This window comes from Pogona vitticeps, chromosome 1, assembly GCF_051106095.1.
Source record: "Pogona vitticeps strain Pit_001003342236 chromosome 1, PviZW2.1, whole genome shotgun sequence".
In the NCBI taxonomy this organism is placed as follows: Eukaryota; Metazoa; Chordata; class Lepidosauria; order Squamata; family Agamidae; genus Pogona; species Pogona vitticeps.
The window spans coordinates 326,854,322-326,880,035 of NC_135783.1; the positions used below are offsets into that span (position 1 = coordinate 326,854,322).

General features: G+C 39.9%; 1 long non-coding RNA gene across 1 annotated transcript in view; it reads right to left on the reverse strand.

Annotated features, from left to right (window-relative positions):
* LOC140703239 (uncharacterized) overlaps positions 1-4,168 on the reverse strand; it is a 77,972-nt gene extending 73,804 nt beyond the window's left edge. The window contains exon 1 of the long non-coding RNA XR_013540778.1: positions 4,062-4,168. This is a non-coding gene — a long non-coding RNA (uncharacterized LOC140703239). The remainder of the gene's footprint in view (positions 1-4,061) is intronic.
* Positions 4,169-25,714: the final 21,546 nt, after the last annotated feature.

Sequence of the window (25,714 nt, forward strand, 5' to 3'; positions counted from 1 at the left end):
TCAGCAGGTTCCACTTTCAGAAATTCACCAATTCCTACTTCTGATCTCTGGCTCCCATTGGGATAACTTAATCATAGGCAGCAAATTTCAGAATTGAAGACTTCCTCATTCCATGCTATGGCTCCCGCAGCTTCCACACAATGAAAAGGATACATGGGAACTGCGGGAGTCTTGGGAGCTGTGGCACGGAACAGGAAACATTTCATTTCTAAATATCAGCCACCTCCTTATGACATAATTAGACTTTTGCAGGCATAGTTATGCCAACAGGATTTCAGCCAGAGTATCTGCAAAACCTAAGTACTCCATCTGAGAAAAACAGAAGGATGGCAGGTAAAAGGAAAAAACATGAAGAAATATAGGTTTGTATACTGTCAGCTCTAGCATCTGGGCAGGGAAAAAATTTATGCCCTTCTTATTTCCCTGCATGATGTTTTTGAGAGAACTGGTCTGTTCCCAATCTATGTCATTTTCCTTGTGTTCAAACATAATATTGTTCTATGCCACTTTTGTAGTGGTCCGTAAAAAAATCCATGAATATGAGCATACATTAAAAATGCATGGAAATTATAATGTAGATTCACTGTATTCCCTCCTAACATAATATTTTGTACATTCTGCATATATACATGTGTAAGAGTTTCTTCCTAAAATTTATATGTTTTTAATGTACTTCTTTCTATAGTAAGCATTTTGGTGAATATTTTCACAAAAGACCACATATTTCCCATCAAATGCACATTTTATATGCATTTTAAAGCCAAGAACAGCCTCACAAAATTTAGAGAAGCATAAGTGCTTATTCATCTATATTTTAGTCTGAAAAGTAAAAATTAGATTAAATTGCTTAAAGAAGAAACTTAGTCAAAATCCTCAAGCATCCCTAGTATTTAGCAAGTGGATCAAACCCCCTTTTACCTCAATTACTTCTGATTCTGACTCCTAGCAAAAGATCACTGATATTGGCTAACATACTGTGATGCTGTATAATGTTAGTAGCTGCTGAAAATCAATGAGTTTCTGCTCCATCTCATTTCCTGCTACTATATAAAAAGAACCTCATGCTACACAATAATAAGATGCAGACAGTAAAACAGCTTGATTGACCTTTACCAACAATTTGAGATATCTCAAACCAGTTTGCCAAGGGCCATGCACAACAATACAGCCTCTTTTAGCAGAGATCAATAAGTATTAAGAGCACCACAGTTGGAATGAAAATAGGGAATACTCGTATTATTTTCTATGGAAGGTTGTTTGGGAGAGGAAAGTATCTTGATAAAAAAAATTAAAAAGTGAAATCTTACAGCAGATGCTGTTCAAAAGATACATGATAAGTGTGAGGGGTTACCTCAAGCACCTCCCAGTGGGCCATCTGGCCCTGCCTCACAAGCCCAGGGAACCCAGAGGTCAACAAGTCTCATAGGCCCCTGTCCTGCAAGGAGGTGCCACTGTAGGACAAGCCGCCACCTGATACGAGACAGCTAACAAAGAATATGATGTCAATAATAAGAGGACTCAGGGTTGTTGTCAACTATGTCAGATGGAAGAGAGATGTGGGAGAAGGGAGTGGAGCACTGGAGCCCCATCTTCTGTGCCTTCACAGAAATTCAAATGGGGATAGAGGACAAGGGGAGGCATCTTCTCCCACAAGCCTGTTCAGCTGTGGAAAGTGTCAGGTTACTGAGGCTCTGACCCAGCGTCAACCCTACCTTGGCATCCTCACTGCCCAATGGGAGCCACAGAGCCTACCTCAACCCAGCTTCGGTGCTGGAGACCCAGGTGGCAAGGACAGCATCCCAGATCAGGATTCTCACTTCCCACCTGCTTCTACAGACCTGGACTTTTGGGGAGCTGAACTGAGTGTGTCCGGGAGTTTAGTGCCAGAAACTCAACCTCCTGCAGATGTTGGGCAAATGCCTCCAGTCACCTCACCTCACCTACTGTCTCACCTTGTCTTAGTGTACTCAGGCTGCTTCCTCTGGTGGCATAAAAGAACTCTCAACGTCTGAGCCCCAGGAGCAGATTATCTCCTACCTGGCCGTTGAGTGCTCTGGCAGCACTGGTACCTCCTGGACCTCAAACACCTCCCAATCAACTGCATCTGCCCAATAACCCTCCTCTTTCCTCCCACTCTCCTCCTTTTATCCCCAGCCCTCCATGTCCACAGGTGTGACCTGTAGGGCATTTTCCGCATCCCTGGCCTAGTGCACAGGTCAGGAACCTCACCCTTACTCTTGGGCAGATGGAAAGCCCACTTTCTCCTGTAGGAGGATTGAGACCTGTCTCACAGGTCCCCAGATGTTCTTGTATTAAAACCTCTAGAAGCTTTCACCACTACCTGTGCTGGCTAGGAATTCTGGAAGCTGTATTCCAGGAACGTCTTGAGACCCAAGGTTGGAAACAACTGAAATAAATTCACAAAGTGAAGGCAACAATCAGGTCATAGGTTAGTCCTCTTCATGTTACTCAGAAGTAAATTTAACTATGATTTAGCAGGACTGGATTGCAGGCCAAGTCATGGAAATATGGAAAAGCTAGTTTCCAGTTTCTCTTCTGCATAGAGAAAAAGCTCGGAAAATACCCTGAAAAATGTGCTTCTCTTTTTCTGTTACCAGAGCCCTAATCACCAAACCCAGACCTTGTTTCCCTCGCCTCCTTATCACAACACTGTGGATTTCACTTTTACTCTTCATCTGCATAAAAGAAGGAACAACTGAAACATATGCACATGCCTTATTCTCTCTCATCCATCACCAAACAATTTAAGGAGCTGCTATGTCTGTCACTTTTTAATCTAACAGATAAAGCTCACTACTGAAAACTATCACAGTTGTTGCTGGTTTGCAGCTCTGTAGAACAACCAAGAGAATATTATTTTAACTGCTGGCACACATTAGTTCATATACTGTATACCAAGGGGGAATCTATTCATGATCTGTGTGGTTTTTCTTAATACTCATGTTTGATCTGCTGTGTGTATAAACTCTCAGATATTTCATCTGATGAACTTGTGGTGTCCAGGGTTTTCCTTCTACTCACCTTCATTATCACCACACTCCTTTGGAACAGATCATGATGAGAGAGAGTGGCTAGCTCAATGTTTTCCAACTGGCTTCCTGGTTCAGTAGGAATATGAATCTGAACTTTCCAGTCTTAGTCTAACAGCCCAATTTTCACTACCATTCACTTAGTAAATAAATACTTAACTACTACAAATAATATTGCACATGGAGGAGCCTTGATGATCAACATGAAATATTTTCTATCCTGTGTTTGACTACACCTCCAGTCAATGTCAGCTAGCATACTTGATGGTGAGCGATTATGAGAGCTGCATCTGAACAGCATCTAAAACATCACATGTTCTCTATGCTTGGTTTACCTAAACATCCTTGGTAAACCTGAACATCTTTGGAGTTATCTACGAGAGATCGGCATGAACCACCAGTTTGGCTGTTGACTCAACAGATGTTCAGCAGTTCCAAGCCCTGTCTCCTATGGTGGACAACACACACTCAGGGGCAGCAACCCGGCTCCCCTGCACCACCTCCTCAAGGTGCTGCATCCAAGTGTTCCAGAGGAGGCCACAGAGGAGAAGGGGCTCAGAAACGTGGAACACCTCTTAGGCTGACAGCCATACTGGCATGAACCACCGAACCGACAGTGAGACCTTTCATTGCTACAAATTAATTAAATGCTAGCTACTACTAAACCACAAAGGGTTCCATCTATGATAATTGACATATACAAGCTGCTTCCAAAGCCAAATGCTGCAGCCATGGAGGGAGGCTAATTTGAAACAGAAACCAGGATTCCTCACAAAGGACAGCAAACCCAAGAGGCATTCATTCCTCTTGTTGCTATAACTCCATTTCTATATTCTTTTATTTCTTCCAGCAGAGCAACTGTTGCAATTTTATAGTATTTACACTGCATTTTAAGGGACTCATTAAAAATAAACAGTACATGGAAAGGCAATTACTATTAACAAACATCAACACGCACATGCACACAAACCAAACTCAAAAAGAGACCCATTAAAAATGAAAAATAATTACCTCAGTTTTCATCCTGCCTCATGGTCTGTAACAAATGTTGATACTTATTCAGTTTAGTCTGCAGGACTTGTCAGTTTTGTTTCTTTCTCTAAAGGTTTAACCTCCCATATCTCTAAGCATACAGAAATGAAGGTTTCCAACTGTTTTCTACAAATTCAGCCAACAAAACTGCATTGCTTCTACCAGTGGCAGCTCTATTTATCTTCCCTGGAGTTTTGCTATAATCAGAGAACACCTACAAAGGTCTTAGTGACTAGGAGTGAGCTTCTTCTTATGGGGGAAAGAGGGAGAGCAAGATGTTAATCCCTCAGTGCAAGATAGGCATGACATTAAAAAAGAGGCTATCGTGTTTGCCACTCTTTTCCATATTCACGGGATCCAGATGACCTTTGCTTCTCTGGAAATGAAAAACTGCATTGAGTAATCAGGCAATTTAAAAATGTCTTGTTTTCTCCCTGCCTTAAATGCCAAAAGTCAAATGTTGCTTCGGATTAGCCGAAGCAAAAATCTAAATACTGGGATCAAAGGAAGGAAGAAAGTAGGGTTTTTTAAAAAAGAGGTTCAGTTCCAGTCTTTGTTGAAAAGCAAGGTGTTTTAATCCAAGAGAGACTTCCATTAATGAAAATTAGGAGAGATTCTTTTCCACTTTCTTCTGCATCCCTTTATACCACCTGCCCCTCTGTTCCAAATGGTTCCTCGCACCTCCAGACCCAACTTGAAGGAAGGACTTGCAAAAGAATAAGACATGGAATCAGCTTGGCAACATCTCGCTTGGTAGTCATGCATGTGAAAAGTTATTTAGGGATACAGTATTAGTATATCATAGGTCAAACATGAATCAATAGTGTAAAGCAGTGGGGCAATGGGTCCCAACCTTGGGTCCCCAGATGTTCTTGGACTACAACTCCCAAAAATCATGGTCAGAACAGGTAGCGGTGAAGGCTTCTGGGGGGTTTAGTCCCAATATGAGTCACCTTCAATGGCTTCATTTTTGGACAGGAGTTCTACCCTCTATGTGTACATACAGTTAAAAGTAATGATGGGAGAGACACGGCCATCATTCTCTCTCTTCACACCTTCCTTTTACCCCAGTGACTCCCAGCCTTGAGTCCCCAGGTGTTCTTGGACTACATCTCCCAAAAATCCTGAACTGCCAGAACTGCTAGTGATGAAGTCTTCTGGAAGTTTTATTCCAAGATTATCTGGGGACGCCGGTTAGGAACCACAGCAGTAGGGGAAAATTATAATGGTGTCCACAGGTGTATCAACAAGAATACAGTACCCCAGGCAAGGGACATCATTGTGCTACTTTGTTTGACTCTGGTAACATCTCACATAGAGTACAGTGTTCAGTTCTGGGTACCATGGTTTGAGCAACATATCAATAAGCAGCTATTTATCTAAACAAAGATGATATGTTTGTAAAGCAAGCCCTGTGGGTGATAGCTGAAGGTTGCTGATATGTTTAGCTTGAGAAGTGATACGATAGCCATTTTCCAATGTTTGAAGAACTGTCGTATAGAAGATACAACAAACTTGTTTTGGACTCTAAAAAAGGTAGAACATGAACCTACTGATTCATATTGCAAGAAACAACATTTCAACGACGTTTCTGGTGGTAGCAGCCATACGTCAGTGTAATAGACATGCTCGGAAGGTGGCAGACGCCTTGTCTTGGAGATTTTTGAATGGAGATGAAGTAGGCATCTTTCAGGGATGAAATGGCAGCGGCTCACCCGTGTGACAGGGAGTTGGACTAGATGATTTTTGTGGCCCTTCCAGATGTTTAGGTCTATGATTCTTAAGAAGGGAGAATCAGCAATTAATGGTATTTATTATTTTCATTTTATTTATTTTATTACTTGCTTTTTTGTTTATATGCTGTTCTTCTATCTAAAAACACCCATAATGTCACATATCACAATTAAAACAATGTATATATTTGTTTTGTTTTGTTTTGTCCCCCTCTCCCCTTAGGAAGATAATGTAAGGAATTATAAGGGAAGAAATGTATTCCAAAATGATTCTTTGAATTGTACAGAGGAGTTCATTGGGCTGTGCAGAGGTCTTCCAATTCAGTTTGCAGGCCAGTTTTAGAGTTACCAAAAATTTTCTCCAGAGTGATTTGTGTCTCACCCAATTCAATCTGTGCCCAGTGTCCACATAGATCTATAGATGTATAAAGTCAATATATTGTAAAACCAGCATGGCTATAGATTTTTTTTATTTTTGCCTTTATGCACATGAAATAAAAAAAAACACAATAGAAGTTAAAGAGAGGAGTGGCTCTGCCAAATTTCAGACAGGAAGCTTCAGTGGTTGATTGATTGATTGATTGATTGATTGATTGATTGATTGATTGATTGATTGATTGATTGATTGATTGATTTGGCTTCTATACTGCCTATCTGGCTACTAGGCCACTCTGGGCGATTTACATGTTAGACAAATAATACATACACTGTACCAACACATCTTGTTTACACACTTTTATAATTTGCTTATCTAAAAAAAAAAAAAACTAGAATCTGAGCCAATACATGCCTCAGATCTAAAGGAATTTGTAAATCACTTTGCTTCACTTCAGAACCAAATCTACTCATTCTGTTTTAGTGCAGCCCAAATACAAATTGGTCTGAGGGGAGGACTACATTCACCACCAGCCCAGCAATTTACATTAGATAGGTCACAGATGAATTCGAGTTAAAATCCAGTCACACTATATGACATAAAGGTTGACACAGGGAAGCCCACTGTAGAACTGTTGTTTGTTTGTTTGTTTGTTTTTTTGAGCAGAGAATCTTCTTTTTTGTTCACTTGGCAGAGATTATTTACATTTCTTATGACTGGTTTGACATCATTTTTGTGCAATTTCTACTTTGTCATTTATTTATTGGATTTTTACCCCGCCCCTCTAGACCATGTCTACTCGGGGTGGTCTACTTGTCATTGTCTGATCACAAGGATGTTTTCAGTTCCCTTCAACTGAATGCCCTTAGACTTTACACAGTTTCTTTTAAAAGGGGAGTTTCCACATTGGAACAGAATTTCACTACAGCACCTGGGATAACTAAAAAATAAAAGAGAGGTGGAAATTGCCAATTAGCACCTTGTTAGCAGCTTAAGGCAGCTTCTGCTATTGACACTTGGAAATTATCCTCTGGACCACTATAGCATTTCACCTGAGGAAACCCAAACCATATTTTCCCCATTCCATAGTCTCACACTCTTATCAGGCCAATTCAGTTTTTAATTTGTCATTTTTCCAATTCTGGTGTTTTGCCACAAAAATCACCAATATCTTGGCTGGAACATCCAGAAGTGATGTTCTTGTACTGTAAATGCACAGTGGGATTTAAGGCATTCCATAGTCTTTTTTTCCCCCTCAGCATAGCAGATGGTGAATCAGAGCCAGGCATCTACATTCACCTTATCTTTCCCTTTAGATAAAATTAGCTGGCAATACCTGCACTTCTGTCAGCAAAATGTGTAGTGGACCTTCATAATTTCTAGCATTGCTCTTGTAAACTTTTCTCTGGCACCCATTTCATAATACAGTAGACTGTAGAATTAAGCTGGGCATTTCAGACTCAAGTTCTATAGAGGCTTTTAGCACAGACTGACAGAAGCAACTGTGGTTTCAAACAGTGTAGCACCTGGTAGAGGCTCAGTCTTTGTGGGAGGAAAAGCCAGAACTGAATGGAAACTGGTCTTCTGAGGGACTGGAATTCAAGTCATTGGATTAGTTCAAAGACGAAAGGGATATAGCAACTCACATACAAGGAGTCTGTCATTGTTAACAGCACATATAATCTGAAGAAGAAAGCAGGGAAAATCCCACGATCACTTTGGTGAAATGTGATTCTTTATTTTAACTGACTAGGTTCCTCTGAGTCCTGTTTCTTTTCTTTTCTTTTTTTCTTTTTCTTTTTTCTTTTTCTTTTTCTTTTTCTTTTTTCTTTTTCTTTTTTTCTTTTTTGCATTCTTTGATAAACTGGCACCAGCTCCAGAGGCGTAGAAATAGCTTTCATTCCTGAGCAAAATCCACTGAATGGAAACTGGGCTTAACCCACACTCCCTCATTCTCCCCCACACATCTCCATATACCCAGCAGAATACCCATATTTAGTGATAGGTTTTGGCAGAATTAACATCTTAAAAACAGGAAGGGCTGCTGAGCTTAAACTTGCTCCTGTACTGTTTGTGCCCAGAGAAATATGAATAATGGAAACTGCTACACTTCCTATTTCTCCTTCCCCCCTGTGTTTGAGGGCAGAAACACACATTAAAGATAGTCTGTTAATAGAGAAAAGAGTATGTTAGGGTTGGAGAGACACAATTCAGGCAGACTTTTATGCCTCAGAAAAGACTTCACCGCTTACATCCCAAGGATCAATCAAAATACAAAGCAAGCTAATCTGCAAATTGCAGGAGGTAAGAAAAGTTACTGCTATGCATTCAGATGTACTCTCTGTCTCTGTCTTCCTAACTAACATTCACACCAGCATTGTATACACTAAAGAATATTTTCTGATTTGTCCAGGAAAATAGAGTTGTACACTTCTTGAAGTTTTGCATACATCCCTCATTTGCATTTTTTCTTTTTCTATACTGGCATTCATATTTTGATCTTTTTTATTTCATTAAAATAAACTATACTACACTTCTACTGATGGACCATGTAATCCAAACTCATAGAGATGTTGGCATTGTTGATTTTGAGTGGGCAGAAAACCTTTATGCCAGCACAATCCTTTTGCTGTTCTGGCTGAGAACATCTAGAACCAAAAAAGGCAGGCAAAGATGGGGAGGAACAAGGGGTGAAATGAGTGATGCCAGATTCTAATCACTATCTGTAAAGACTTGAAGCCACTAACATAAACAGGCCAGGATCAGGGTAGCCATAAGTACAGTAACTTCCATCATCCACAGGCTGGGAGGAATTGGGATTCTGCAAAGACTCAGCTGACTTAAGTGTCAGCCCAACCAGCTCTCAGCCATCTTAGCTACTGAGGATTGCACCCTTCAGCAGCAGCAGTAGAGGAAAATCATTAAAAAAAGAGAGAGACAATATAAAGAACTTGAAACAATTCTCAAAATTAATGGCACTTATTATCCTTAATACAGCTTAAACAGGGATTTTAAAATTTTTATATTATGTAAATAAATGGGGCTTTCTAAAGTGTCCTGAGATTATTAAAGCATTCACTCATGTAATTGTTTCCCAGGCCTGAAAACAAGAAGGAGGATGTCTTATGGTTGGTAATATAAATTCAACATCCGGAATAGCTTAGGTAAATGGGAGAAGTACCAATTATAAGCCCATATCAGAATCCTAAGGATCACATTGACAAAGTAGATGATGTCTTAGGTGGTAATGGCAACAAAAATTATTGTGGCACTGGAGGAATTGACTTAGAGGATTAAATATATGTAGACTAGCTAAATGCTAATTGAGTAACGGAAGATAGTTTAATAGTCTACAAATATTTCAGAGGTGTGAAGAAGTGCGGAAGGATGTCAGCTCTATATTGGATTATATGTGATGTAGCCTGTGGGGGGGGGGGGGGAAGAGAAATCAAGGGAAAGATATGTAGCTTGAATAGCATAAATAACTTTCCAGCCCAGAGATGTTTTATAGGATAATTAAATTGTCTGTGCTACAGGCCAATACTGATGCTCATTGCGATGCAATGATGCAAACAGTGGTTGATTTAAAGATAATTTCAAAGTTCTGTTTTCATGTTCCAGGTTGAAACGTAAGTATAAATAATGACAAAGGAAGCTACTTACAGAATCTGTAATGATATTATTTAAATTCCCTTCTAGTGGTGACAGCCACTAACTTATATCATTCTTTAAATGGAATTAAATAGTCAAAGCTGACTCTATCAATGGCGAGTATAGTAGGGATACTACACACTTAGAATCATTAAAAGTAGGGCTGTGCATGGGTCCACCCATCCAAACTGGAGGCTTATTCTGAGCTTTCCAAACCCCAGAAAAATGAGTCAGTTCACTGTTTGCTTTTCTGGTTCATGCCTGGAGAGTGGCCCTACCTGCTCTTGCCACCTCCGCCTCAGGTGGCAGCGGCAGCCTCCTGGCAGGGCATGCTTTTGAGCATGTGTCCACATATCAGCTTGGTAGCAGGCACATGCACAGAGACAGTGGCAGGGAAGCCTGGTCCACTGTCTCTGAGGATGGCACCCACAGTGGTGCCAGAGACAGCAGAGGATGAGATGGCAGGAGCAGGTAAGTGGAGGTGATGGGGGCAGTGGGAAGGGGGCAGGCGGGCATCCCTTTTTGCCAAAGCAAACGAAATACCAAAGGGGAAAAAGTTCAGCATTTCATTTTGCTTTGGCAAAATGGGATCCCCAAACAGAGTCATGCAACAACCCACAAACCAGCTCAGTTTGTCACAGGTTTTTTGGTTCGTGGTTCATTTCTTGCCCTTCTCTAGTCTGGAACAAGTTCTTCCCCATCCAGTTTAGTCTATGCCCTGGATCCCTGCTGATTTATAAGCTGCCTCTTGCTTTGCATTCGAAAACCCAGACAGCAATATCTTTTTGTCTGTCTGTTTCTTGACAAATGTACAGGAAATATGGAGAGGTGGTAGACCCCAAAAGGGCGAGTAATCCTGCCAACATTAAGATCGTTAGATTGAAGGGTTTGCATATTAGCACCTTTAAAGTTTGTTCTTCTTCTTCTTTGTTTTTCCCAAAAAAACGAAAGTAGAAGCCTGAAGGAATGTGTATGCCATTTCACTTCTGGACGCAAATCAATCTGTAGATCTGCTATGTTTTGCCTTGGAACCAAACCTGGCCATTCTGTTTTAAGTCTGGACTTAATGCAAACACGATTGAATTATGCTGGTTTAATTTGGAAGTTTTGGTTTTTCCAAATCCAAAACACAGCCCTAGTTAAAAACATGAGATGCCCTAAACATGTTTGGTATGGATCCTGGGGCAGACTGTAATTACACTTTTAGTTCAAGAACAAGAACAAAAACTGCTGTCCTGTATGAAAAGATCTACGGTACACCAGACATTGCCTGATCTGTTGGTCATAATAAAGGTATTCTTCTACACTAGACTGGAAATAGTGCCTGAAAACTTGCTCCTGAGTGTAGTAATTTAAGTTGCACTAGAGTAAATGGAATTTGTTGAGTGAACTTCTTTGTAAGTTTCATTGATTCAAATGGACCTACTCTAGTTGTGACTTACTTTACTAAAGTGAGTCACAAGAACAGCCTCTTTGAGTCAGTGGAATTTATGGAGGAATTTACTCACCAAATCCTCCCTAATTCAATGGGCCTACTCTAGTCCAGATGGGAATAATTGTGCAGGTTTGTGTATAATTGTAACTGTGCCATTTTGCCATTCAGGAAAAACACACAACAGAGGTTCTCATTGATTCCCAACAAATGAGCCTCTTAAACACAAACGTTCATCTAAATAAAAACAGGCATACAAAACTGTTATATTCTTTTGTGTTTCCTTCTTTTCTTTATCCTTTCATTCATCCTTCAACTGGGAAAGTGCCTGGGAAACTTCTTAATTGTTTTTAGCTGTTACATGAGGGCTGATGTCAGTAGCCAGTCTGAACATCTAGGAGTGGCAAAACCGGAATTTGAAGCTGTGGACACCCTAGATTGGTTGGAACCCATTGAGGAGAAGTATTTTGCTTCCCACAAGAATCTGTCTGCTAGCTCCTGTTTAATATTTACCAGTACATGCATGGAGCTGCAATGGTGGATGAGGTACTGGTCATACATTGGCACATCCTTCACACATGACCCTGTGGACTTCCACAGTAAAGTTTTGTGTATTTTGATATTGAACAGGATATATGTTGTTTCATGGGAAAACTGGCATCTGCCACCAAAATAAATTCAAGTATTGGAAGAAGATTCTTCAAGGTGCTCTCCATTTTAAAAGGAGATATGAATTAAGAAAGTTAGACAGCCTGTCTCAACCTATTGAATTAGGCTGTCTCAGGGAAGAATGAGAGATTGAGAGAGCTTTCTCCACATACTTAGAAGAAAGTGAGCAAAGAAGAACTACAGACATTTCCTTGTGGGAAGGCAGAGATTTCAAAAATTTCAGATCAGCTCTATTAGAGACTGGAATTTGGACGACAACCTAAAACAACCCATCTGCTCTTTTCAAAAGACAAGGTGAACATTAAGAGATTAATCTGTTTAGCAGCTACTCCTACATTCTTTTAACTTGCCCTGGCATATATCATTTGGGTGTATCCAGAACTTAATTTAAAGTGGGACCCGTATTTTTAAAATCATCTGATTTAACCATGTGCACCTTAAGGAGATACTTACAAAGTGCCAAAACATTGGCTGTCAAGCTGATTTCCATTTTAATGCTTAATTACATCTGAGTCTTTCATAGCAGGTTGCTATTACCATTTGGTGTGGGAATGCACTCCTTGCTCTTTTCACCTTTCCCTTGCTCACATTCCTCTCAAGTGAGGAAAGAAATATGGATAGCCCCACCTATGAAAATGAAAGTCCATCTGTTATACTTTCCATGCATCTGTTGCATGAGCCGTTTAACCAGTTTATTCATATTCATTCTAACACAATGCTGCCTGTTTCTTTTCTTCCTTCTTTTTTATTTAAATACTCAGCATAGAACATGCACAGAATGAAATCTTATTTTTATTGAATGCAAAGAAAGGAAACTATCATGAAATCAGCAAGGTTTGTAGAACCTCTCTCAATAAATCTATCCAGTTATGGATAGATTATTTCCTCCAAGATTTTGAAGCTATAATAATCTATTCAGTCTATCTATCTATCATTTGATAGACTATGGAATTGTGACAGTGTGCCATTGGTATGTGGGGGTAATTATCTTGCCTGCTTTTGGGGTAGATTTATTCTCTGTTGCCTTGTCTCTCTCCTTTTTTTAGCCCAAGTAGTTTTTAAGGGCTCATTAGGGCAGTGGTGAAGACAGGAGGGCCTGGCATGCTCTGGTCCATGGGGTCATGAAGAGTTGGACATGACTTAATGACTAAACAACAATAGGGCAGTGGTTCCCAACCTTGATTAAAACATCTGTTCCTGGATTGCAACTCACAGAAACCCAGGGCAACACAGCTAGTGATGAAGGCTTCTGGGAGTTGCAGTCCAAGAACACATAGGTTACTCAGGGTTGGAAACCATTGCTTTTGGGTAGGGGTCTCCAAACTACAGCCCACGGGCCACATCCAGCCCACCTTGCCTCTTTATCTGGCCCAGTGAACATAGCAGGCTCAGGTCCACAGGCCTGTGCATGTGGGCGCATGTTCCTTCGGCTATTGAAAAGGTGGAAAACATATGATGTGGCCCTCATTGTGAAAAGTTTGGAGACCCCTGCTTTAGGGCATTGGATGGATTCTCTATCTTGTTACTCTTTAAGTAGTCTTGAAGAGCTCTTTAAGGCTTTTGGAGTGCCAGGAACATGAATAGAAATTCCAGAGCAAAGCCTCCTGAAAGAAGCTTTCCTTTTCATGTAAAATGAATGGGTCAATGCTCATTAAATACTAAGAGAGCAAGAGAAAACCCAGAAGAACTCCAATAAACAAACACAAAAACATTCATTGTGCACATTCCTATTGGCCTCTAAGCAAATGGAACTGGACTAGATATTTCTTAAGAAAGGCGAGGAAATCCATATTTATCATCAAGTGTTTCAAGTCATGGCGAGCTGCACTCTAAGACAATCTCAAGAGCTTTGACAGAGGTCACATGATACATGCCTGATTCTGACTCATACCCCCCATTTTTTAGTATTTTGAACCCAGTCTTTTCCCTTATACAATAAAATATTGCACAGGAATCATTTAAAATCATACAATAAACCAATGTTCATTTTTGTTTATTACGTAAAAAATAGGGTGGGGTGGGATACCAAGAAACTGAAAATAAAACAGACACGTCTCCTTCCCATAATTGCTCTTACTCAGGTAGTTCTGCTAGGTTAAAAAACTTTGTTGACATAAGAATAAAATAGTTATGACATCTCTAAAAAGCATTAAAAACACTACTAGACTGGACTAACTTGTGGCACAAACAGTAAGCACAAACGTATTGAAGAAAATGGACATCTCTCTCTCTCTCTCTCTCTCTCACACACACACACACACACACACACACACACACACACACACACACACACACACACACACACACACACACACACACACACACACACACGTAAAGGAAGGCAATTGGATCTGAGTCATGAGTACTCAGCTCTCTTAAACAAACCAGAAATAGAGTAGAAAAGGCATCTAGGGTATCTCCATGATCCACAAACTTTCTCCCACTCTACTCTTTTAACAATCAAGCCAAACTGACTGGAAATGGGATCTTTCTCTCTCTCTTATATATTCCCTCTCTCTTTCACCCACCCATCTCCTCCAACACAACCCACCCACGGCAAACACAGAATCTGCATGATCAGCAATCTTCTCTCCAACAAGCCATGTAAGGGATGTCAGTGATCTCCTTCCGCCTCTTCAGTGGCCTAGGGGATAAAATCCTGTTGTGTTGCTACATGAGCGAAACTTGATGTTATGTAGCCAGTATCGCATCAAGACATAAATGCTGTCCAAAAAGCTCTTCTGCCAGTCATAAAAGTGAAAGTTTCCATCCCCTCTTCCACCACCTACAAGTGGAACGGTTCCATTCATTGTACCCTTTCTTTGTTATTTTCATGTATTTGTGACACAATTTATGGGTAACATGAGGTGCCACCAAACCATAGCCCCATCCTTCCCTTAGCCTCTGTTTTCTTAAGAAAGAGCTAGGGTGAGACAAAAGACAAAAGTGAAGGAGGAAAAGAGTTATATTTGGGTTACTTAGAGCTCAGATCATTAAATTTTAAAGGAAACTCATGGTGTCACTCATTACTTCTTAACGGCCAGGTTGCCATTATCATTAATTCTCACTCTGATCACATAAGTAATTCATTGAACTGCACATCACTAATGTGTTGTGTTGCCATTACCAGCAAGCCAGCAAAATGCAGGAGAATATTCTCTAGTTCCCCACAATGGCCTGTTCAGATATTGCACCTTGGAGAAAGTTATCAAAAGACAAAACTAGATTTTTTTTTCCTTGTGCCACTTAGGATAAATAAAAGAATGGTGTGAAGCCTTAAAGAAAAAGTCCAGCCAATAGGACTCTAAAATGCCCTACATTTTCCTTTAAAAATAACTAGTTGAAAGTATCCTAGGTATTTATCCAAAACTAACATTATAACTACTAGCTACATGACTCAGTACCCCGAAAGTAACTAATAAGAGGTAAATCCATAATCTACAAACTTGGTAGAGATGAGGGAATGATTTAAGTACAAGAAGCTAACTGTACCATTGTCTTTCCTTTGGGATCCAAAGAGTCTTCTTCTTTAATACATGTCTTGTAAGACAGGCTTGTTCTTTCTCTACTACACCACTGGTTTATACTGGCAGAATGTAGAATTTACAAATGCCAGAATGCACAAGTGGATTGGGAAATGCTCTCCACTCTCTAGGAGCAAATAGATAAATAAATACTCCCCTAACTCCTGTCTAAAGCTCAAGCCACTCAAAAACCCATAGTTTTATAGCATGTCAGGAACCACGAGCATATTTGTTCTCACAAACTTCTGGTGTATCTGAAATTCAATGTTTGTTCTGTGGGTCAAGGCAGAGTTGGCTGTCCCAGAACTTCCTACCTCTTGCATTGAAAAGACAATGTTCAGTGTGAAATGTGTCCAGCGGTGTCGTAGTGTAGCCTTCTAAATTCTATCTATACACAAAAAGTGACGGGAGAAGAATAGATGCACTGAAATGACTTCTGTTTCTCAGAACCTCTTTTCCAGAGACCAAACATCAACATTAGAATAAAAGAGATGGTTAATTTTCAAGACTTGAACCATGATCTTCCATTATTATCAAAGCTCATATCTCCTAGTGGATCATTTGAAGAAAGAGAAAAATATATCTCTTAACCTAGCAAAAATGATGCAGATTTTTTAAAAAAATTCATCATAAGACATACTACAATGATATAGTGCATGGAAGTAGGGAAAAAGGCACACACTAATGATTTACACCAAGTAATGATAGAAAAATAAGACTGCAGTATCCCTGTCCATAAAGCAGTTTCATGCCATGTCTTGATGAATTATGCATCTTACCTATGATTGGTATGGGGGTATCCAGCACATAGTCTTGAAATACCTCATCCTACCTACAACTTAATCCCTCTCATGTTTCTTTAAATGCTTCACATTTTTCTTCACTTATCTCTGCAACTTATAATGCATTTGATAATGCAATACAGTATATACCAGTGATATTTAATCACATTTATTTGCTAAGTATGTATACTGGTTGGGGAACTTGGGGCAAGGCTCATGAAAACCATTTTTCTGACTCCGAGTCCCTCCAGAGCACCTCTTCCAAACAAAACCAGAAGTTTTCATGAACACAGCCAAACAGCCCCAAAAAAGTACAACAACCAAAACCAGAAGTAATTTCCTTTGGAAAGGACTGAGATAAACTGAAACAGATACCGTATTTTTCCATGTATAAGACGCCCCATGTGTAAGACACCCCCATGTATAAGACGCCCCCCCACTTTTCTAACCCAAAATTAAAAAATCTAAATGGGGCTTAGCAAGTGTAGGGGGAAAGGGATCAAAGCACTGCAGGACAGCTTTGATCCCTGCTTTCTCCCTTCATGCTAAGCCCTGCGGGGCTTAGCAAAAGGAGGGAGAAAGGGATCAAAGGAATTCCATGACTGCATGATCGTTTTGATCCCTTTCCCCCTTATACAGCCATGGAATTGCTTTGATCCTTTCCCCCTACACTTGCTAAGACCCATGGGACTTAGTAAACAGAGGGTAAAGCAAGGATGAAAGCTATCCTGCAGCACTTTGATCTCTGCTTTCCTTTTGCTAAGGCTTAGCAAGTGGACGGGAAAGCAGGGATCAAAGCCCTGCAGGATCACTTTGATCCTTGCTTTCCCCTCCACTTTTTTCTCTTCTCCGCTTACTTCTGTGTATAAGACGACCCTCCATTTTTAGTCTAAAGATTTTAGACAAAAGTATAGTCTTATACATGGAAAAGTACGGTACATATCCTTGCATAGGGAAATCAGGTTTCCTACACTTTTTCCTGCTTTGAAGTGTGATAAAGGATTACCTTCCTTCAGTTTTAGATTGCTATTCTTAGGGTTGCTAATGTCATTTCCTTCTTTCTAACACCTTTTCTTGGTCCTCCCAGGAGGAGACATCTTTCCTTTGTTCTCTAGAGATGAAAAGATTAGCCATAGCTCCTGACATCTCCAACTTTGTTAGTTAAAATTAGGACTTCTATTACCTTTTCTTCCACAAGTGGCTTCTCTAATAAATCTTTCCAAGTTTCAAACAGATGAAATCGTAAGTTAACTTTGCTTCGGTGTTGCTGTGTGCTTACTCTCCACCAACCAAAATGCCACCTCTGCTTTAAAACACTTACTTAAAAAACAGCACACCCCGTATGTGTGTATATGTGCTTCCTTACACCCTGAATGTGTGTATATGTGCTTCCTATGGAAGCTGCTGAGGCATTCTGACAAGGTGCCAGTTGGGTGTGACCAGGCACACAATCAGTACCTCATCAGGTTACAGTAGTTTTCTTAACTGGAGTTCTGCATAAGTAAATATAGAACAGAACACTGGTTTACATGCTTCAGAGGCTCATACTGTACTTTAGAGTAGAGACAGACTCCCTTAAGGTATAATTGTCCAATGTTTTGGAAAACAATTAAAAAAAAACATTTTGTAGAAAACCTTTCCCCTTCTGAGGTTTCCAGAGAATTGGGGAAAAAAGCTCTGAAGGACACAGAACAGATTTATTTCCACCAAATAATAAACTATAAAATTTAATTTGTTGTCTTGTTTGTGATTCCCATTCTGGAAATTCTAATTCTGTCATAGTGCACCATTTTTAGATTAAATATCCCATTGTGTTTCTTCTGTAATGCATAGAAGAATGTATCTTAGATCACGGGAAGAGCCCTGTTGGATCAAAGCAAAGGCCTATCAATTCCAGCATAATGCAGAAGCCTCTGCAGAAGGTGAGAGTGAGATTAATTAATCTGCCAACAATAACCAGAAATTTTGTCTCACACAGAAGAACCAAGAAAGTATTTCAATAAAATTCCTGCATTCCATTAAGGGCAGTGTTACATTATACAATAGAAGATTTTTCTAAGATGGGACAACCTATAAACATTTTCTGTACCTTAGTTTAATGATTCCCAGAACTATTTTGCAAGCTATTTCAGTTGCATTCTGGCCTTAAGATATGAAAGAAATACAGACCAGGTTTGCTAGCTGGCCTTTATTCAAACACTCTTACCAAGCTGACTAACCACAGAAAGAATCAGTGAATTAAGGTGATTAGCCTTGTGTCCCACAGGAGGAAGTGCTTGGGCCTTTTGCTTTTTGATAGACACCATTTATACACCACTCATAGCTTCCAAAAAAAGTACAGACATTTGAGAGAGAGAGGTCTATTGCTATCACCAGGGTGGTGGGGAAAAAATGGAAAGATGAAGCAATGTTGCCTTTGAACAAAGGAGATTTAGCTTTCTGAAGCCTGACAATAAATTAATTGGGTGTCTTCTACAAATAAAACAAATTGATGAATCAAAGTTAGTGGTAGACTCTTGAAATACACCTGGCTTATCTAGAGGAAGGAAGGGGAAAGAAGATAAAGAAGATGTCACATTCTGGTTAAGATTTGAATACAGATATTTCCCCCTTTTCCCTTCCTTCCTTCCTTCCTTCCTTCCTTCCTTCCTTCCTTCCTTCCTTCCTTCCTTCCTTCCTTCCCATCATTATTGTTCCTCTTCTTCTTTTGGGTCCTTCACTGTCTCTCCCTCCACCAAATTATTATAAACAAAGCAGATTTTTACGGTAGCCCACTGAGACAAAACCTTGGTATTGCCTGCCGGTAGAAAATGTTCTTGCTGAGCTAATTAAACCTATTAAGTTAAACCTGGTGGAGGCAGCTGTCTGAGATCAACTTTTCTTGTACTTTCACATCTCTGGAGCACCACAGAATATCCTCCTCTAACCTGCTGACATATATCTTGCCCAGATTAGCTTCCAGCCTGTGGTTTCCCTGTGTGCCAGAGAACACATTTCCAAAGCCTAAAGGTAAATTAGTTAATTGGCACACTTAAATGCCACTGTTAGAAGAAAGTTGTTGGAGGTGTGTTTGCAGACATGATGCGTGGCCAAGACAGCCTCTGTCAAGCTTTAAGACGTTTTTCTGGGCTTGAATCTCAAAGTATTCAAAAATCATTGCATTAATCATGCTGAAACAGAAGCTATGTAACAGAGTCCCCTTCCTACTTTGGTACAGACTCTATCTCTCACCACCAGCCAGTTGCTATCCGAACAATTTTTCTTAAATCAAACAATTATGCATTCCATTCAGATTCATTTCTTCCAAGGAAACCTCAAGTATAACATAGTTGCCCTTCATTAAAAAAAAAAAAAGGACTCCAAGCTTTGGAAGGCTTGAAGTCTCTCAGGTGAATGACTTTTGAGGAGTATTTAACAGCAAGACACTGTTAGGGATGGAAATGGAATTGACTGGATTTATATGTCTCTTCAACCTGAGTGCTCACTGGAAGGACAGATCCTGAAGCTGAGGCTCCAATACTTTGGCCATCTCAGGAGAAGAAAAGACTCCCTGGAAAAGACCCTGATGTTGGGAAAGTGTGAAGGCAAGAGGAGAAGGGGAAGACAGAGGACGAGATGGTTGGACAGTGACAGCAAAGCTACCAGCATGAATTTGACCCAACTCCGGAAGGCAGTGGAAGACAGGAGGGCCTGGCATGCTCTGGTCCATGGGGTCATGAAGAGTCAGACATGACTAAATGACTAAACAAGACAAAAAACAACAACAAAGGAATAGAATGAAGTTTCCCTCAGAATATTCACAGATCTGTGATGCTTCTGATGTATTGTGGAATAGGAGAGGAAATGGGCACAAACGTATATGTAAACTTTTATAGGCATATGTTTGAAATAATGCACACTACCATGCTCTAGTTAGTGCCAAAATGAATGCCCTCCAAGGATTGTTCACACATTTTGAAAAATAATAATAAAATTGCACATGTATCGGGAGGAAATCCCATAACCTATTATGGATATAGGATGGCAACAGGATGCCAGTAAGAACTTGTGTACATGTTCTATGATTATGGAGGGAAGGAAGAATAATCCTCTAAGCTGTATTGCAAACGACTGTATCTGAAGAGTGTTTATATAGAGTGTTCTGCTGAAATTTTCTCTATAAACCATATACATATTACAGTGATTGGATCTCAGTTTCTAGCTCAACTGGGGAACATTGAATTCTGAAAGCTGTAGTCTAAAAATACAATGTTTTCAAGGCCGTATGGCCTTCATGCATTGCTTTGCAGTTTACTTAACCCATTCACTAGTTCAGGCTTGAGTATAAGAAGGCAGTCCTCAGCATTCAATATGAAAAAAAAAAGAATTCAAAACAATCTTTAGTCTTTCTGTTGAAAAATAAAAGAACAGACTCTTGGATGACAGGATACACCAATCTTTGTAACAAAGAAGCTTGTATCAGGTGTGAAAGTTCAAGGGAAGAAGTAATCATAATTCGAAAGTCCCACTCACCTGTTATTGGAATATTTCCTGCACATGCTGAAGGCAAACATCATGCATCCTGTTCGTCCTTGTAACTCTGATATATTTACAAAATTGTCCAAAACATCCCACCCAGTTAAGTGTAATTAAAAAGGTGTACATTGTGAAAACAAATTGCTTCAAGTTACAAAACCTCTGCTTATATTATCCGCTGTTTACTGAGATGGGTGAATCAATGTGCAACAGACAATATATGTATGCAGAGATTGCTTAATTCAGGGGACGTTACTCTCATGTGTTGGACACAGACAAAGACTATAGCCACATTTCCATGGGACTAAGGCCCCTTTAAACCACTATGAGTTACTTCTAAGTGAACATGCAAGAGTGTATCATTAGTCTTCCTGAAATAAAAAAGCATGGAATTCAATGAAATAAGTATTGCATGACCAACTTAAATCTCATTTACTTCAATTTGTCCATTCTAAGCATGAATAAACCTGGATCTTACTGTCTCCTATCAACCTGATAACATATTCTAACACACATTTCTAGTCACTGTTCTTTTGAACACTGCTCTATTGAAAGTGTCAATATAACTTAGCCGAGATATTCCTTGCTAGAGATGTAAAAAATAATGTCCAGACTCCCAGCCTAACCCCTCACTTTCACCAAAAAATTTTTGTTGGCATAGTGTCTGTGTGCCTGAGCTGGAAAAAGTTTGGATCTGAGGTGATTTGGCTCCTCCTGTCTCCTTCCCCTTTTCTGATTGTTCGGATTACAGAGCAGTTTTGACAGTAGATACCTATGCCACCAGCTTTGGCAACAGAAGAGAATTCTTCGGAAAGTTCTGCTGAAAAAAGAAGAAAAGATTTCTAGTGATTTCAAATCCTCCACAGCCAGCACATATTTGATTTAAAATTGATTAGAGGAGAGAAAAAGAGAGAGAGGAAGAGAGGGTGCATGTGCTGAGAATAAAGCATATTCACTATTTTTCAAACACCGTAGCATCATCACTGTTACCCATCATTGTAGGCTGCCTTTTTTTTTTAAAAAAGGACTTGTTTTTCATACATTCAACAGTGTGTGGAGATATTTCTAGCAGAGACATCAAATTCCTGTGTACCAGACTCGTGTTAAGGGCAGGGGTGAGAAATGGCAGGCTGCTGCATTTGATTATTCAGAAATTATTCAAAGACATTTAAGAAACAGGCATTCAGAAAATTAAGAGCCGTCATATATATGAACTCTCCTGGAACAATTTTAAAATGTTTAGCTAGTGTGGGGGAAACCCTGTCAGTTTAGGTTTACAACTTGTCTGTAAGGCATCTTGGCATCACCTTCCATGCCATTCAGAATTTGTATGTTCAATTTACATACAGGTGCTTTCACCAAAGATTTTCCAAAGGCAATATGCTGATTCCACAAAGAACACCAAGAAACCCAGAAAATTAGCAGGGAATTTCCATTTTCAGAACTACATTGGTCTATTGCCAGAACAGCATAGAATCTGACATTTTCCTCCTCAGGGTTGGTATACACACACAAAAAGCTTTTTTTCCCCTCAAAAAAGGTCACAATTTACACTTTGGAACCTCCAAAATGCAGCTATTCATTTGATGAGGACTGCATTCCTTCTAGTTTTTGATTCAGAGAAATGTTTATAAGTGTGGAGAATTGGTTTCAGTGGGATGGTGATTTGATGCCTGCTCTTTTCTGCCCATAAACCCCGGAAGAATGTTGGGCAGACAAATTGAATGCAACAAAGACATAAACCACAGAAGACTAAAATTAATTATCTTGACCTTCAGATCCATCCCATGAACCATCTGAAGCTTCTGGGGAGATGAGGCTAGCAGAGTAGTAGATGGCTTAACAAATGGTAGTGATCAAAAATCACACAATAAAGCAAAGATGGAGCAAATTGGAAAAGAATATTGGTGCCTTTAAGACTGTTGCCAGGATTATCCACTTCATACTTCCCAAGGCTTCTTGTGAGACAAATTGAAAAATAGGCACAAGTCATTTGGGGAAAGGGTGGAGTGAACTTCATTTTGTGATGCTTTTGGTACAATATTTTCAAATATTGCAGTTGTTTTCATACTCAGAAGAATGGAAAGAACTTGGCCGATTTTTGTTTTGTTTGTATTTAAATTAAATGTGGGAGAAATGAAAACTGACAGATTTGTACATCCTTGGCCTGGATTTGGGTGCCTTTCCTTTAAGAAATTGGGCTATGAATCCTTGTGTATTCAATTATGTTAGAAGTGAACTAAGTTTGGTAGCTCTTTTTTCCTTGTAGACTATGTATTGCTAAGCAGCTAATGTGTGGTCCTTGCCATGCCTGGGATAGCTATACCTATTTGGTCAAAATATATGGATAGAAATTTCATTTTAGGATGCTTTTGAAGGATTTGTCAAAAGTCAAAATCTCCCATTCAAATGCAAAGTATTTGAGGTTATTTTTAAAAAAATGATTGGAGAGGAGAGATGGGGTATTCATATTTGTATATGAAACGAATACCCCCACACAGGTGCACACAATGAAGGTCCAGCCTCCTGGGGCCAGACCATCCACTCATGTGTCTGCCTTCACCGCTGGCTCTGTTCTCCCTTCCAATCACTCTGGAGCTTGCGATCGCCTATCCGCTGGTCAGCCTGGCAGGGAGACTCGTCTTCCCTCCTTCTACCAGGAGTGGCTAGCTGACCGCGAGCTCCAGAGTGATTGGAAGGGAGAGTGGAGCTGGCAGTGGCAGTGGATGTGTGAGTGGACAATCTGGCTCCAGTGGGACGGACCCTTGTTAGGTCCATCTGTGCAGGGGTATTCGTATTTGTATACAAATACAAATACCCCCCATCTCTGTTGAAGAGGAAAGAAAAACTAACACATTTCAGCAACCATCATAGGAAAAATTTGAATAAAGAATGTGAAAATGTGCAATTAGGGTAAGTGAGAAAACACATACATTGCAGAAAATGCCTGAGGAAAATGAATATAATTGTCCAGGTGGGAAGAAGTAAACAAAGTCCCTCAACTGATCTGAAGAAAGGATGGAACACTGACACGATTCTGAGAAACAAGAAAACCCTATTCAGGCAATCAAAAAAGGGTTAATTTGAAAGAGTACGCAGAGAGGGTTCTAGCCCTGCCATCACCCGTTTTTATTGTCATAAGAAGAATGCCTGTGTGAAGAAGAAACCCACTCCTACAGATAAAATATCTCATACAATTCAAGGAACCTTAAAAAACAGGATTCCTAATGGCGTGGAGAGGCTCCAAGTAGCACAAACTGTTTCCTCTTCATTATGACTTACTACACTATGAAACAGGATTGTGGCCACTATGCAATAAAATAATTAGAATTTGACACTTGAATAGTAATTGATTATGTACTATCAAGTCATTTGTAATTTATGGTGACTTGTAGAAGGTTTACTAGAGGCAAGTACTCTGAGGTAGTTTCCACGTCCCACTTTCTGGTGGCACTTCAGAACTATGCAGTGTGCCCAAATGATGCTCTGGTGGCAGGGCACAAAACACCATCAGCCACACACATACTGAGACATACTGCTGGCCCTTCTCCCAGGAGACACAGTGGGGACTTGCATGGCCTGCTCCTGGCCCTGCAGAGAGGTATCCCAAGCTACTGAAACAACCAGCTCAACCAACCCATGAAGATACTTCCCCATGTCAAAAAGCTACTGTAAATCAAAAACTAGCATGCCACAGAGGAATGTTGCAATTCCATTTTAATTTTATTGTACTGGCTTCTAACTCCATGAACCTATGTTGATACGCGAGGCTGTCAGACTTTAAAAACATATGCAGAAAGAACAAAATCCCAGTAAAAAACTACAGTTTATAGAAATTGCCTGAAGGTTTGGATCAGTTCTAGCTATTCCACTGATATGCTTTTATTGTTTTGATGATATTCAGATTTGAATGGGCCTTGCCCCTAGGAACATCATTTTGTAAGTGGTATTCGAGATTTTGAACATGAATAGCAATTTCAGTAGACTGAATCCCAATATGAATCACCTTCACTACTTCTATTTTGCAATCATCCTAAGGACAGGGGAAGTTCTACCATTCAGAATGCAGCCCTCTATGTGTAGACACAGTTAAAAGCAGTGATGGAAGGGGCAGGGCCATTATTCTCTCTCTTCGCACCTTCCTTCTTTCCCATTGACTCCCACCCTTCAGTCCCTAGATGTTCTTGGACTACAACTCCCGGAAATCCTGTTCAGCATAACTAGGGGTGAAGACTTCTGGGAGATTAAGTCCAAGAACTTCTGGAAACCCAAGGTTGGGAACTACTGGTATACAGAACTTCCAGAAGAGGACCTTCATCATGATTATGGCAGACTCCTGGAATATTTAGCTTAGTCTAAACAGAAGTAAGTCTAGCTCTAACCCAATGCTATTTACTAGACTAAAAACAAACAAACAAATCCCAAGTAGCCAATTACACCACAGGTACAGTTGGCTTTTCAGTATTAAGTTTGAAAAGAATGTTATCTTACCAGAACTGATAATGAATTCTTATTTGTTATCCTAAGAAAATAATTATAGGCAGAGATGTAAGGAAAGGATTGAGCTTATCGCTGCTTTGTCACTTAGGGTGTTCGCTGTTATTCTCCACCAGATAATTGGCATGGTCCTGAATATAATGACTAACATTATGCAGAATAAAGCATCTACTTCATGCAGCAAATGTGTGTATGTGTGTGAGAGAGACACAGGGAGAGGGAGAGAGAGTTCACAAATTCTCAATTATTCAACTTGTTGCTGTTGTTTTTTCCCCCCCTAGATTATGGGGAGAAATGTATATTTATGTTTTTTCTACCTCCTATGCCAAAGTAAAGTGCCTGGTCTCGGGTACTACAGTCATATTGGTATTAGGGGGCACTGTTTGCTACTCCATGTCAAGCAACAAAATACACCAGGCTTGCCTGACTTAAACATCATTAAACTGCCTTAGA